Source organism: Suricata suricatta, chromosome 13 (genome assembly GCF_006229205.1).
Source record: "Suricata suricatta isolate VVHF042 chromosome 13, meerkat_22Aug2017_6uvM2_HiC, whole genome shotgun sequence".
Lineage (NCBI taxonomy): Eukaryota > Metazoa > Chordata > Mammalia > Carnivora > Herpestidae > Suricata > Suricata suricatta.
In genome coordinates, this window is record NC_043712.1 from 76,748,695 (window position 1) to 76,765,714 (window position 17,020).

Sequence of the window (17,020 nt, forward strand, 5' to 3'; positions counted from 1 at the left end):
TCTTACCTGTGTAGATAGTATTAGTGCTGGAGAGTAATTGAATGTATGCATATGATTCCACAAATATGTTTAGAGTTCATGTTTTTGCATCTCATGAAAATCTGAAAGCGTGCGCTCAAGCTTATTTGCCTTTATGTCATTGCAGATTAGCACGGTGCCTTAAATTTAATAAGCATTTGGTAAATATTTGGTTTTGTTGGTAAGCATTTGACAGGTACCCATGAGCCACATTCTGATCCAAGGTGACTAGTCATCATGTGCCTCACCAGAGCTTTAAACAAAACTTCCTTGTTCTCTTGCCACGTGTACAGACTCAGTTTATTCTTCAACAGATCCACTGATAATGTTTGTAATCTCATTTCTGACCATGGCATTTGTTGACTGAACTGAATTTTTAGCTTATCGATCATTATAACTTGGTAATATGGGCTCCTGGGTGGCTCAGTGGGTTAAGCATCTGACTTCGGCTCAGATCATGATCTCATGGTTTGTGGATTTGCGTCCCATGTCAGGTTCTATGCTGACAACTCAGAACCTGGAACCTGCTTCACATTCTGTGTCCCCCTCTCTCTGCCCCTCCCTCACTCATTCTCTGTCTATCTAAAAAATAAATGAATATTAAAAAAACAAAACCAAAAAATCTGTGTGTGTGTGTGTGTGTGTGTGTGTGTGTATGTGTAGGGTTGAAAAGACCAACTATATGTTTGGATTTTACAGGCATGTAGGCATTTCTGTATCCTTCCTTAGCATGATGTCTCCTTTCTTCATTGTACTAGAAAACAATTCTTAGCCAAGTATGCTCATTTTAAGACAAAAAAAATTTTTTAAATACCTGTTACATATTATCATATATGTTTATAATACAGCATAATATATTATAAAATATATACTCTCTATATATTATAGCTTATGTTATATTTTAATAATTATATATGATATATGCTTAATATATACATATATTCATATGTATATGTGTGCATATTTTTCTCTTTTCCAAAAGAAATATATTTAATGAATTTACTTATTACCTGCTTCCTTTATCTTAAGGTCAATAAATATGTATGGACATTAGTACAGTGTATATAAATCCTGAAAGACCAAGAAGTTACCCTCAGAAAACATTATATCAATTAGAATTTTTTAATGTATGGTGATGGATGTTAACTAGGCTTATTTTTGGTGATTATTTTGCAGTGTATATAAATATCAAATCACTATATTGTACAATTGAAAACAATGTGACATGGTATGACAATTATACCTCAATAAAAAAAATTGGATTGTTCTCAGTCCAAAGCAATCAGAACTCAACTTTGGCTAAGCAAAAAGAGTTTGTTATGTCAGATAAAACACAAAATCTAGAGGAAGGCTGGAGAATCAAACTTAGAACCAGTCTGGAGTGAGAACTAAGATCACTGGACTTACTGTTCCTCTTTATGGGCAGCTTCCACTGCTGGAATGAATAAATGAATGCCAATTACCATTGTGGCCATTTTGTGCTCAAGTCACTTGGTTCAATGATCAGAGTCATGAGAAAGAGAACTCAGCTGGTTTAGCTTCAGCCTTTTGTTCACAGTTAAGTTTAGGATCAGGGAAATAATGCAGCAAGGATCACATGTCCTGAGGTTGACGTACTAACCCCCAGGATTTCAGAATGTGGTTGTATTTCGAGACAGAATCTTTGCAGAGGTGATCAAGTTAAAATGAGGTCATTAGGTTTGGGCCCTAATCCAATATGAATGGTGTCTTTTTATAAAAAGGGGAATTTTAGGGGCGCCTGGATGGCTCAGTCAGTTAAGCACCTAACTTTGGCTCAGATCATGATCTCGCAGTATGTGAGTTCGAGCCCCACAATGGGCTCTATGCTGACAGCTCAGAGCCTGGGGTCTGCTGCAGATTCTGTTTCTCCCTCTCTCTCTAACCCTCCCCTGAGGAAGGAACTCTCTCTCTTTCAATAATAAATAATAAACATTAAAAATTTAAAAAGGAAGGGAATTTAGACACACACACACACACACACACACATACACACAGAGGATACAGAATCCTTGCAAAGGTGATCAAGTTAAACGAGGTCATTAGGTTTGGGCCCTAATCCAATATGAATGATGTCTTTTTAGAAAAAGGGGAAATTCAGACACACACACACACACACACACACACACACACACACGTGAAATATAAGACATTATGGAAGCTTGGCAAGTCAAAATTGGATGGGGAAGGCCAGCAGGCTGGAGACTCAGGAAAGGAGTTACAGTTTTGAGTCCGAGGGGAGTCTGCTGATGAACTAGAAAGAGCCAAGGTTGCAGATGAAGTCCAAAGGCAGTCTGCTGGCAACATTTCCTCTGGTTTGGGGGACATCAGCCTTTGTTCTATTCAGGCTCTCAACTGATTAGATGAGACCCACCCACACAATGTAGAGCAATCTGCTTTATTCAAAGATTTAAATGTAAATCCCATTCAAAAAGACCCTTACAGATGATACAGAATAATTTTGACCAAATATCTGGGCACCTCATGATCTATCCAGGTTGACACATAAAATTTACTATCACACATGGTTGTTCTTCTGTGTTTATCTCTAGTATCTCTGTGTGTCCAAATTTATTCTTATAAGGGGACTGATCAGACTGAATTAGGACTCACCTTGACAGCCTCATTTTAACTTAGTCACCTCTTTAAAAGTCTTAACTCCATATCTAGTCACATTTTGGGGCACCTGGGTGGCTCAGTCAGTTGAGCGTCCAACTCTTGATTTCAGCTCAGGTCATGATCTCACAGTTGTGAGATTGAGCCCCACATTGGGCTTGGCGCTGACAGCTCCGGGCCTCCTTGGGTTTCTCTCGCCCCCTCTCTCTGCACTTTCCCAGCTCTCTCCCTCTCTCTCTTTCTCTCTCAAAATAAATAAATAAACATAAAAACCCCAAATCCAGTCACATTTTGAGGTAGTGGGGGTAGGATTTCAACATTTAAATTTGTAGGGAGACACATTTCACTCCACAATATTATAATTACTGCTACAATTTACTAGCACTACAATCTCACTGTCCATGGCTGCTTATCATTTTCTCCCTGTAACTACTACTCCATAAAGTTCCTTCCAGTTTCAATTTCTAGTGTTTCTACAAATTAGGTTATATACGGATGGCACCATGAAGCTCACATTTTGTACCAAGATTGCATACAAATTCAGCCAGAGTTAGTTCATGAAACACAGTTTAGATAATTATTGGAGAATAGCTCAGGATACAGGAACGTTGGTCAACAGTAAATGCCAAACTGTAAAGAAGGCAAGCTGGGAAGATTTAGAAAACCAAGACATTCCACCCAAGGGGAGTTTGAAACTGCCAGTGGTTACCAACAGGAGGGTTACCCTGGCTTAAGGAGGCAAAGCATTCTGGGACTAAAGACTCCTCCGCAGGTGTTTGTTACGTGTTGCTCAAATGACTGGTCTGGTTTCCTCAATAATAATTGCCTAAGGAACACTTACCCTCTATTCTTCTTCCCAGCATAAATTATATACAGTAAAACCTTGGTTTGTGAGCATAATTTGTTCCCAAAACATGCTTGCAATCCAAAGCACTTATATATCTAAGCAAATTTCAAGAACCATTGGCTCAGTTGTGATCATGTGACGTTTACCATCACATATGACTCGTATGACAAGACATCACTTGTTTATCAAGTTGAGATTTATTAGAAATGTTTGCTCGTCTTGCAGAATGTTCACAGAACAAGTTACACACAATCCAAACTTTTACTGTAATTGTATTTACTTATTTCATGGTGACTGCTAGAAAACAATTAAGAAATATTGTCAGTAAAGGACTAAGTAGTGAATCCGGATTTTTGAATCTCACAGATTTTTTTAACAGGCCAGCAAATAAATGGGTTTTCTTTGTTTCACCTTATATTCCATGTGAATTAAATTGTATGTGCAATAACAGTATGATTCCCAAAGATGAACACAGAGTCATTTTTAAGTTTGTGTCTCTCACTGTGCCTCCTCCAGTGTCTTTCACTCTTCAGAAGACATTTGCTGAGTTCAGTAGAAAGAAGATGTCCAAATTCTGATGATGATCACTCTGCCACCACTCCATCTCTCCTTAAAAAATATGTACCACGTTCAACTACTCTGCTAGCCATTGAACGAAACAAGGTCACAACGCAGGCTTGCCCTGGAGTTTGAGAGTCTATAACATAGTCCACGGTTCAAGTCCACCCAGTCATTTATTGAGCCTGTGCTCTGTGTAAGACACTGCAGAGCTAATCACCCATTAAGCCAGACAGTGTGTACATGAATATCCATAATTCAAGGCAATTTTCTCTATTAATAGAGATATAAATAAAGTACTGGGCATGGGAACATGGCTAGCACAAGGCAGGAAACCAAAACCGGTGCCAGATTGTGGAGCAATTTGAAGGCTGAGCCCTACTTCAACCGCCGCTGATAAATTCCTCTCTTGCCATTCTTAAAGGTTGACAATGAATGGAGACACCAGACCTAGACAGCCTTGCGACCCTAATAGGCCCCAGAATGGAGTAGTCTGATGGTCCTGAAACCACTTCAGGGAATAATACCATTTTAGTGATAAAAAGCCCAATCTCATTCTCTAGAACGTCGGCTATGGACAATTATATACCAATCTCTCTGTATTTTAATCAATATTATTGAAGCAAGCCAGATTTTAAACTCTTTAATGCCCTATGCAACAAGATAAAAATGATTAAAGGAAGGATATTTACATTATCCCCCTAAGGCCATCATTAGGTAAGTAGTTACAAAGCCAATACACCCTCCTGGTTCCCATCCGTCTCTGGACTGACATGAACGGGGGGAAAGAATCCTTGGAAGAGGAGAAGGTGGTTCACAATTAAAGGGCTGGGAGGGAAGGGGAGGAAAGACCCTGAATACAAGCCAGACAGATGGGAGAGAGCCCAGGTTGTGGGGGGAAGGGGTGGGGGTGGATAGGAAAAGGAGAAGGAGGCAGTTAGTTGTAAGTAATAACATGAAAGAATTGAAGAAAGGAGAGAAATGGATGTACACTGGCTGTGATTCGGATTCCTGGAATGTCCTTTGAGAGATACAAGCAAAGACCAGATTTCCTTTTTAATTTGGGAGAAGAAATGAGATGGCCTATGGAACTGTGCGTCTTGAATGCCGCATTGCTCAGAGCCAGAAACCTTGGGGTCTCCGATTTATGAGAATCGCAATAAAACCTAAGACACTTTGGCTGAGGTGAAACGCAATGCACATCCACCTGACATCTCCTAACTCGCCACTAAATTCTGATTTAACCCAGAAAACCACCTTCTTAACCTAGTGAGACAATTTCAAGACAACGAATAAGGAAAGAAAACATTTTAGGGATTTTAATTAGGACACGGGTTGTTGTTACTACTGCCTAACTAGGTATTATTTTTCCCAGAAGCAAGCTACTTGAAGTATCTAGGTCAGAAACAAAAACCTCTCTGCGCCAATGGAATCACAAATGCAAGCGGTTAACGGAAACCTCCTCCTTTCATTACCATCTATGGAACACATTAGCCAGTTAACATTGATCTTCGAAAATGCCGCATCTTTTATTTACAATAAAGACACATACGTGTGCATATATTCAGGCTACACGAGTGACAGGCACTGACATATTTCTCAAATGAAGCACAGAGCAATAGCCACAATGTAGTAATAACTACACACACAAAACAGCCTTGCAATTTGTTTATTGTTAATATCTGATATCAAACTTTCTTGGAGTCTAAAAAAAATTTTCCTGGAGTCTCAAAGCTGTAGCCCAAATAATTAAAAAATGAACAAACCATTTATTGCTGAGCGCTCCAGAAAATCTTTACCTTCCCTCAAGCCAGCTCAGAGATTATATGGAGGTTATAATACATAAGGGAACCGAATATTTGCCTGCAGACCCAAGATGGTTCTAAAACAAACAGCTGGGGGGCAGCTGAGTGGCTCAGTCGGTTAAGCGTCCGGCTTCAGCTCAGGTCATGATCTCACGGTTTGTGGGTTCCAGCCCCATGTCGGGCTCTATGCTGACAGCTCAGAGCCTGGAGCCTGCTTCAGATTTTGTGTCTCCCTCTCTCTCTACCCCTCCCCCACTTGCAGTCTGCCTCTCTCTCTCTCTCTCTCTCTCTCTCTCTCTCTCTCTCTCTCAAAAATAAATAAACATTAAAAAAAATTAAAATACAACAATTGGGTGAGTGGAAGATTCCTGCAATCTGCAACAGACAAATACTCACTCAGAGCTCCTGACGTCCCTGAGGTCACCGGTCACAGAGGGGATAGGGATCTAATGCAGACGGAGGATGGCCCTTGCACAGATATCCGTGTTGTAAACTGCTCCTCAGCAAGGCTTGTAACAAGCCGTCATGTAATGGCATTCACATGACTACCAGCTGGAAAGTGTTCTCTCAGAACGTGAGCAAATGTCAGTTTCGTATGAACAATCGTAACATCTAATTATGGGCTAGAATGATGCCCATAAGACAGTAATGGGAAGCCCTTTGCAGTTTTGTTTAAAGCAAGAATTTTCATCCTTCAGTTGAATAAAAGTGAAACATAGTTGTAAATGCAAGTTCTCCTGTTCCCTGAAGATTGTGAGATGAAACCTCTCTCTCTTTGATGACGACTGGTAGAAGGGGGTAGGCTGAGCCTCAGTCCTTACCTTGGGTCCTTGTCTTCAGAGTCCCTTCCAGTCCTGAGCCACATCCCAGGAAAGGAGAGGGTGGGTTTGGAATATAGAAAAAGAAAATGGCTCCAGAATCAACCTAGGACAGAGACAGAACCTGGCAACCCACGGGTGTGTTGTTTGGCCAGCATGGTGTTTTCAGATGGAGAACACTTATGTTTAAAATAAATTGAGGGATGCTGGGGGGCTCAGTCATTAAGTGTTGAACTACAGCTCAGGTCATGATCTTGGGATCTGGGAGCTGGAACCCCACATTGGGCTCTCTGCTGCCAGCGCAGAGCCGGCTTCAGATCCTCTGTCTCCCTCTCTCTCTCTCTCTCTCTCAAAAATAAATAAAATAAACTGTTAAAAGAAGAAGGAGAAGGAGAAGAAAAGGAGGAGGAGGAGGAGGGGAAAGAAAGGGCCCTGAAGAACCTGTTGCATGGCAATTGGATGTCTCAAACAGATGGATAGAACAGAAAGGAACCTGAGAGACAAGAGGAAGGAAGTGCTGCCATGTTCTTCACCTCCCACCTTTCAATCTCCTGCATCCCCTTCACACCTCAAGAGAAGCACAGTTGGAAAAACACTTTCTGATAGTTGGGAACAGCAGAAGACTCCTGTCTGACTCACACTAGAAGCAACTAAGGTAGGGTGCAGATGGTCCGGGGGAAATGTAGAGGTAGGAGAGGGCCTAATTGACTTGGTGGTGGATCCAACAGAGCGCTGCTGTGTTGGAGTTGTATTATGAGTCTGAGTTTGCCTAAGCAAGAGATATGGATGTATTCCATTGGCCAGAATGAGCTACACAGGGGAGAGCGGCCTCTGTGATTCTCGTGTCCTGTCGAGTTGGGCTGTATGGAGGTATGAGGTGACTTTAACAGAAAGAGGCTGGATGTGTACTCCAGATGTCCAGGGATGGAGCAAGGGGTTGTACTGAACACCTGGGATACAGACGCATCCATGGAGGTAAACCACACTACAGGAGAGAGAAGCCCAGCAAGAGGAGAGTCCGTGAGACTGCCACACGGGGGAGAGAATCCATTTCTGTCCTAAGTCCCTGCCAGCCCAGTCTCCCAAAAAAGGCTACTTTTATTATCTGCCAAGTCAGAGAGCCAAAGCCACCTAGCCAAATAGACAATGTCTTATGCATTTCTCTCTCCCTTCTCCCACACTACATTTGACCCTGGGGAGGTGGTGAGTAGAGAACATGAAGGAGGAAAAGGAGATAAACTTGTTCCCACTCCCTACTGGAAGCTTCAGGCTGGAACAGGCAAGATTTCAGGATTTCAAATTTCAGGCAGAAGAGATATGTTGCTAAATTATATTTGGAGTTTTGACTTTGTATGGTCCTGGACATTGTCAAGAATGAATTAAAGCTATATTTATGACTTAAAATGACCATAGGACCATTTTTCACCTTATTGAACAGACAAGGCATTGGAGTCACTAAAGAATAAAGGGAAAGTAGGAAACATAAACAAAAATGCATTTGCTCAAAATCCCTGTCCTGCACCATATGTATGCATCATATAAAAAGGAATAATTTTGATTGGTCGCAGTGTTATTTCCTCTTCTTGAAAAGCAGCTTTGAGTAGTGAATTATTGCCAAAGTTGCCATAATAGTCTTTTTCTAATTCTGTATTCTTTTTTTTCAAAATTTGAATGTTTTTATTTATTTTTGAGAGAGAGAGAGAGACAGAGGGTGAATGGGGGAGGAACAGAGAGAGAGGGAGACACAGAATCTGAAGAAGGCTCCAGGCTCTGAGCTGTCAGCACAGAGCCCGATGTGGGGCTTGAACTCACAAACCAAGAGATCATGCCCTGAGCCAAATTCGGATGCTTAACAAACTGAGCCACCCAGGTGCCCCTCTAATTTTGTATTCTTAAGGCAAAATAAGGGCAAAGCCTCTTGATGGAATGATAATGAACTATAGGTCATGCCACAGATCTGAGATCTGAAGGTCAATGGAAGAGTTTTAGAAGCGATTTTAGCAGAGGGTGGTGCATCTCCCTGGTGATGTTGATTCAGTCACCTCCCCTCCCTTGGAATTTAGGGCTTTCTTCAAATTCTGGAAATATGAACAGTTGCTGTATCGTGCCTCATGCCTCAGTGCTCAAGTTTCTGTGATCTGTCAGTGAAGTGGAATCCTTAGAAGCACCAACTGGCCCCACTTGGCAATGACATTAGGTGTGGATGGAATAATGATGCTATGCACCTTTGCCACTACGCCACCCTAATAAATTTCCAAAAGAATATCCTCATGCTTTTCACCATCCTACTCTGGAGATTTAAGTCTCTTATAAGAAAAAATTTTTTAAAAAGGCTCTGTGATTCAAATGAGATTTACACTCAAGTAATTTGGAGTATTCATAAAATATGTCTAATCTGCCCATTAAGTCATTGTGTGGTTAAAATAGTGGCTTAAATGGAAATCTGCCCAAAAAATTAGGGTTACTTCTTTACTTTAGCTTTGAAAAAATATAGTCCCACAGTGTCTTAGATATAAGTTGTGTGCACTTAAAATTGAGGATTATATGGGTGGAAAATGAAGAAATGTCCTTTTCCCCACAGAGACTCTTCTAGACTTACAACCCGATTCCTTCCTTCAGTTCCCTCCTTTCCACCCCGATGTCTCCAGATTTTATCTGGAGCAGTTTCACATTTGAGGAAACACTTTTCTTAGTTTCTGTTGTGTCGCCTTGAAGTCATAATGCTTATCTTTCCGACATTTACTGCCTCCTCCTTCACCCCAGCCAATTGCCAGGGACAGCTTTGTTTAAAAAACCAGTCACCTCAGGGTCATGAAGATCACTGCTCATTAAACGCACCCAGAGTATTTGCCGAGTGTTTGGTGCCTGTCCTTCATTGTGTGTTTTCCTAAGATCTTCTAATCCCAAAGTTAATTATACCAAAAGACAGCAGATTGTCTGAACCTCAGGGGGGAAATTTTCCCCAGTTTGCATTTTTGCTGTTATTCTTAGAGCATCACTCTTGATCATTTGTTGAGGAAAGTATCTTGAAATGAAGACAGAAGTTTTACATTTAGACAAGGCTGATAGTCAGTTAACATTTACTATGTGGCATGAAACAAAAATATATACAGAAATATATGTTATTGTATTTCACCATAAAGACATACTAACAGGCTTAGAATAAATCGAGGCATGATTTAGAACATGAAACATTTAGAACAGAAACATGTATTTTATCAGTATATCAGAGTAGCTGCTCATATATCATTATATGCTTAAAAGAAATATAAAGTGTGGGCCATGCTCTTGGAGATCACCAACTCGAGTTGAGTAGATCTGAACTTTTAAACATTTCTGGACTAATAACAACTTTTCTGGAGAAAAAAAATGGGAAGGACATTTAAGATGGAGACTTCAACTTTTTCTTCTTTCTAGCCAAACAATGAAAATGACTAACATTTACAGAGAGAAACCTATATGCCAAACATGGTCCTACGGGCTTTATTTATTTCACTCAGAACTTCTAGCAACCTTTCTGACATTTTATAAATATATATAAAACATGATATTTAATATCAACATATATAACATATTATTGACATATGTAACTATATATAGCATTATATGTGTATATATGGTGTGTGCGTGTGTGCACATGACATGTGTGTATGTGTGTATATAGTTATTGCCCTCACTTTTCAGGAAACTGAGGTCTATAGAAGTCAATAACTTCAGCAATACTGGGACTTGAATACAACCAGTCTGGCCCCCAAAACCCTTAACTATCATACTCACATCAGTTAATCCCATTATTTTGTGAAAGAGATACTAAAAGAATAAAGAAGCCAAGTAACTACAAAATAAAGATCTGTTAGACACAATGTATTCAGCTTTATGATAAAAATGACATGATCTTGATTTTGGTCATTTTGTGTGGATCTATAAAGACTGGCATTTGGGATCCAGAGAACAACTTTAAAGAAACGAGACCTATACTTATAAAGTAGGAGCCAATTTGTGATTCAGGCGAGCAAGATAGATCATGATTGCCAAAGAAGCAAAGCCCACTGTGGGCTCTGAAAGACTGAATGGGAGAAAAGAGTGGGGAGAGAATTTCAGACAGAGGCTGAAGGCAAAGCTCCAAGAAGTAAATAACAGAAGTGTATGAATGGTGAAGATACCAGCTTGGCTCAATCAGAAATTTGACCCAGAATAAATGGTACAAGCTAGTGGCTCATGAACTCTACAAGACATACAGTTATGTTTGGCCTGCACGGTATTTATTTTGATGTTTATTTATTTTTGAAAGAAAGAGCACAAGCAGAGTGGGCCCAGGGCTGGGGGTGGTTAAGAGAGAGAGAAAGACACAGAATCTGAAGCAGGATCTAGGCTCTGAGCTGTCAGCATAGAGCCCAATGTGGGGCTTGAACCCATAAACTGTGAGATCATGACCTGAGCCCAAGTCAGATGCTCAACTGACTGAGCCACCCAGGTGGCCCTAAACTGCATGGTATTTTTCAAAGCAACCTTATTGCTTTAAAAATTATTTTATTTTATTTTATTTATTTTTCTGATTTTATTTATTTGAGAGAGAGAGAGAGAGAGCACTGGGGATGGGCAGAGAGAGAGGGAGAGAGAGAGAATCCCAAGCAGGCTCCTCACAGCCAATAAAAGCCCGACATGGGGCTTGATCTCATGAACCATGAGATCATGATCTGAGTTGAAATCAAGAGTCAGAAGCTCAACTGACTGAGCCACCCAGGTGCCCCCAAAGCAATCTGGTTTTTATAAAGAACATATTTTCAGGGGCACCTGGTGGCTGAGTTGGTTAAGCATCTGACTTCAGTTCAGGTCATGATTTCATGGCTTGTGGGTTTGAGCCCTGCATTGGGCTCTGTGCTGACAGCTCAGAGCCTGGAGCTGCTTTGGATTCTGTGCCTCCTTCTCTCTCTGCCTCTCCCCCATTTGCACTCTGTCTCTCTCTTTCTCAAAAATAAATAAATGTTTAAAAAATTTTCTAAAGATAACATACTTCCAGAAAAATGTGTATGTACAGCTTGAAAAATTGTTACAAATTTTGAATGCACTCATGTAACTTCCCACAGATCAAGAAACCAAACATCCACTAGCCCCGCCTAAGTCTCCCTCATGATCCCCGCCAGTCCTTACCTGCCAAAAGCAACCACTATCCTGACTTCTATCACCATGGATTGGTTTTGTCTGATTTTGAACCTTATATCGATGGAATCATGTAGCATATGTAAGTTTGTGTCTGGCTGTGTGTGTGTGTGTGTGTGTGTGTGTGTGAGAGATTCGTCCATGTTGTTTCAGATAACAGTCATGAATTCCTTCTCACTGTTGTGTAGTATTCCATTTACCAATAGGCCGCCATTTTATTGACACACTGTCTTGTTGGTGGACATCTGTGTGCTGCCACTTCGGAGGTTTTGTAAATGAAACTTCTCGAACATGGGAGTACATGTCTTTTGGTTCACCTATGTGCGCATTTCAGACAAAAATGGAATTGCTGGGTCATAGCACAGGTGTGCGCTCAGCAGTAGTAGATACTACCAAGCAGTTTTCCAAGGTGGTTGTGCTTGTTCATACTTCCACCAACAGTATCTTCTTGTCGTTTTCATATGCATTTCCTTAATGATTATTGAGATATTCACGTTTTTCCCTTGTTTACTGACCATTTGAACATACTTTTTCATGCAGTTCAAGCCTAGTTTTTTATTGGGTTGTATATATCTTATTGACAGACATAATTTTTAAAATGTATTCTGTATATGATTCATTGGCAAAATATAGCTACCCTTTTCATTCTCTTATTGGTGTCTCTTAATAAATAGAATTCTAAGGGCTTCTGGGTGGCACATTCAGTTAAGTGTCTGACTTTGACTCAGGTCATGATCTCATGGGCTATGAGTTCAAGCTCTGCATTGGGCTCTGTGCTGACAGCTCAGAGCCTAGAACTTGCTTCAGATTCTGTGTGTGTGTCTCTCTCTGCCCCTTCCTCGCTCACTCTCTGTCTCTCTCTCAAAAATAAACAAACATAAAAACTTTAAAAATTTAAAAGCAAAACAAACAGAAATTCTTACATCTAACTTTGGCTAATATTTGTTGCATTCTGTTTAAGAAATCTTTGCCTCTTCCAACAGAATGAGGCTACTCTTCTGTAATTTTTTCCTATAGAATTATTGTTTTACTTTTTACATTATATATATAATCCATGTGGGAGTGATTTTTTTAATATTGTGTAAGATTTATCTTTTCCCAAATGGATGTTCAGTTTTCCCAGAACCATTTATTTATTTAAGAGGCTAGCCTTCACTCACTAACTTCAAAGTCCCCTTTTTATAAGTGAAAAATCTATGTGGTTTTTGCTTTTGGACTCTGTTCTTCTTGTCTATACATACAATACTTAACATCTGGTAGTCCTTTGAACTTTGCTCTTTTTCTTCACAATTGCTTTGCCTATTCTTGACCCTTCATACTTTAGAATTAACTCATTCTCACATATACAAAATAAAATTTAAAATTGCATTGAATCTATAGGTTAATTTGGGGAGAATTTGCACCTTTATAATATTGAGTCTTTTCATTCATGAACATGGTATATCTCTCCATTTATTCAGAATTACTTTATTTTTATTTTATCAATTTTTTTTTTGAGAGAGAGAGACAGTGTGAGTGGGGGAGGAGCAGAGGGAGACACACACACACAGAACCTGAAGCAGGCTCCAGGCTCCGAGCTGTCAGCACAGACACAGGGCTTGAATCTATGAACTGTAAGATCATGACCCGAGCCACCGACTGAGTCACCTATGTGTCCCAGAATTACTTTAATTTCTTTAATACAGCACACAACACTTTTAAATTTTTGAGTCATTATTTAAAAATCTGAAAATTTTTTGTACAAATAAGGAGTTTCAGCTTCTCTTGAAGATAAGAGTATCTGGCAGAGCCGGGCCAATAAATACTTGTACGTGGCAACAAAGGTGAGAGGTGTCCCCTGCCACTTGAACACATGTCTTCACATGATTCTACCACAGACAAAATGCATGAATCTGGGCTAACTGACGTCACTCATTACTCTACCTCCTGGGCCTACTATGTGGAGGGGGGTGGAGGATGGGGATAGTGAAAAACAAGAGAACTAATGTTCTTTTTTTTTTTGAGAGAGAGAGAGAGAGGGGTGGGAGGAATAGAGAGAGGTGGGGACAGAGGATCTGAAAACAGGTTCTGCATTGACAGCAGCGAGCCCAATGTGAGGCCCAAACTCACCAACTGTGAGATCATGACCTGAGCCAAAGTCAGATGCTTAACCGACTGAGCCCCTCAGGTGCCCCGAGATCTAATGTTCATTTACTCATTCTTTAAATATTTATTAGATACTAAATATATGTCAAACATTGTGCTACCTCTTGGGATATACCAATAAAGAAAAAGAACCCAGTTATTGTTATGTTTTAATCCTGAGAACTTTAATACAATCAGTTTCACTAAAATTCTAGCAGTGTTGAAACTTGTAGCAAGAAAATATTTTGTGTGGCAATCTTCATTTGGCCAATTTAAGGGAACAGGGGTGATAGAAGAGGCGCACACAGAATGAGAACACAGCGGAAAGCCTAGGGGGAGATGGAGAAAGAGGCTATCACTGTTCTGTGACATTAACAGGTAATTTTTATTTTTTTATTTAAAATTTTTTTAATGTTTTATTTATTTTTGAGAAAGAGAGAGACAGCATGAGCAGGGGAGGGTCAGAGAGAGAGGGAGGCACAGAATCCAAAGACGGGCTCCAGGTTCTGATCTAGCTGCCAGGACAGAGCCCGATGCGGGGCTCAAACCCACAAACTGTGAGATCATGACCTGAGCCGAAGTCGGACGCTTAACCAACTGAGCCACCCAGACGCCCCAACAGGTAATTTTTAAAATGCCCCAGGACATCAGACCTCTCTTGATTCACTATATTCCTGGTTCAAAATGACAGACACAAAATGCCCTGCTGTAAAGGAACAACGTGGACAGAGGAAGCTGTCTAGAAAGATTTTATTCTACTCTTAGCAAGTTTAGGTTGGAACCAAACCAAGAAGTTCCTTGAATTTCAACCTCAGGAATTTTTAAATTATCCTCCTACTAATGGGCCATCAGTGGAGTTTTTACTACCTGCTATTCTGGGTTTCTTACTATATTCACAGAAGCCTGTTTCTTCATTGGATTCCAGATGAGGATCCCAACCATGACCCTCACGTAAGTAATTGGGCTTCTATGAATAGGGGAGAAAAGAAGAGAAAAAAAATGTCCCCATCCAATAAACTTTCAGTGGTCAAGGGTGAGATATATTTTTTCTTTCACCAAGAACTCAAAGCACTTTTTCCACTCAGCTCAGTTTGATTTTGCTATTCCAGGCAGGACCATAATAACAAGGGTGAGTGTGTGTGTGTGTGTGTGTGTGTGTGTGTGTGTGTGTGAAAAAGAGAGAGAGAGAGATCAGGCAGGGGAAGAGGAAGTGAATGGGAAGTACCATCTAGTTGTTACTAATGGATGCTAAATGTTCCCCTATGTAAAGATTTTTTAGCCTTCTCTCTCTCCTGTGTCTTATGTCATGTCTTGGCATCCAATCAATCCAATCAGAGGCAAGCCCATTAACTCTTTCAGGCCTCTAGGGTACCATTGAGACCATTCAGTCCACTTCTGCAGCTCTGTTCTCTGAGCAGCCCATACGAGGATGCTACTTAGTTCAATACACGAGTGATACATAAAACAACCCCCTGACAGCTTAAAAGGGTTAACCTGTATCCCTCCGTGAACAGCTGCACCACTGCATGGGATTGGCTAGAGCCTCCTATCTCATTCGCTGGCACAAAATTCTAGTGACATAAGCAAAAGAGACAATATCATCTTTCGTATACAAATGGAAATACCAAGAACCCCTAGAAAATTTTGCCTACAGCCACATGATAAGCAGGTCTCAAAGCCAAAACGGTTTTCAGGTCTCCAAATGTTCCATCTGGAGCTCTGCCTATGGCTTCCTCCAAATCCAGACCCATGTAGGGAAGGAGCGGATGGAAGGAAGCATGTGAGGGGGCAGAGGTCAACACAAGAGTCTTGTGGGTCCTTCCAGGTCCAAATTTCTAAGTCTTTTTTTTTTTTCATTTCTCTGAAATGCAAATATTGGTCTGTTTCACTGTATATCCTGCTTTTGATGAAACTGAATTTTAAGTTTAAGATGAAACAGAATCTGTGAAATCGTTGCTTCCCAAGTTCCTTCCTGGCCAGTGGGCTCAGCCACCTCTGAGCACACCAAACCCAGCAGCCTTTCCCCATCCACCTCGGTTCCCAACAGCATGTTTGCAACTTCCCGTAGTTTATTTTCATCTCTCTCTAGCAAACAAGGACTCTTGTGAAATGAGGGAAGCAGAGGTCAGTACACACACTGGCCTGTCGGCTCCACGGAAAACATTGCTCAAACCCAGGGAAGGCAGTGAGGGTGCTGACAGGAGGCTGCGGAGCTAATTTGCACGCTGGCACAGCAGCTGGATTCCCGGAGACAGAAATCTCAAGTTTAAATCACTCTGTGGTTGGAGAGGGCGCTGAGAGGAAAGGGGGTGGGGGGAGGCCATGACTTTGCCATCAGACTGTGACCAACTCCTTCATGCCAGAGCTTCAAATAATAAACTTTGGAGCTAGAAATAAATTGAGACATCATCTGGTCCAAAGGACATCTTATCAACAAGAAAACTGAGGCAAATAAGGAAGTGACCTATCCCAGGCCACATCACTCATTAGTGACACAGTCAGTGGGTGAGAGCATCTCAACCATAAGGAACGAAAAGACAGAGGCTCATGTCAGCTGAGATGATGCGGACTTGTTTTAAGGGTGCACAGGGTGGGAGATGTCTGAGGTAGCCAAAGTTCACCAAGCGCTAAATACCGCAGGTACGTAGAGTACATTATGAGTAGCTCTAGTAAATATGCACCGGGTCTGCGGCTTTCACTCTGACCGGCACTCCTCAGATGTGAGCGTCTGTCTGCTTGCTCTAATCCTTTGCTGTTAAGGACACTAACTCTTCTCTGCCGCTGTGTTTACTGCTCTTGTTCTTAATTCGTTTTTTATTTTTTACATTTATTTATTTATTTATTTATTTTAATGTTTTATTTTATTTATTTTTAATACAGAGAGACAGAGCATGAGAGGGAGAGGGGCAGAGAGAGAGAAGGAGACACAGAACTGGAAGCAGGCTCCAGGCTCTGAGCTAGCTGCCAGCACAGAGCCTGACGCGGGGCTCGAACCCACGAACGTGAGATCTGACCTGAGCCGAAGCCGGAGGCTTAACCGACTGAGCCACCCAGGC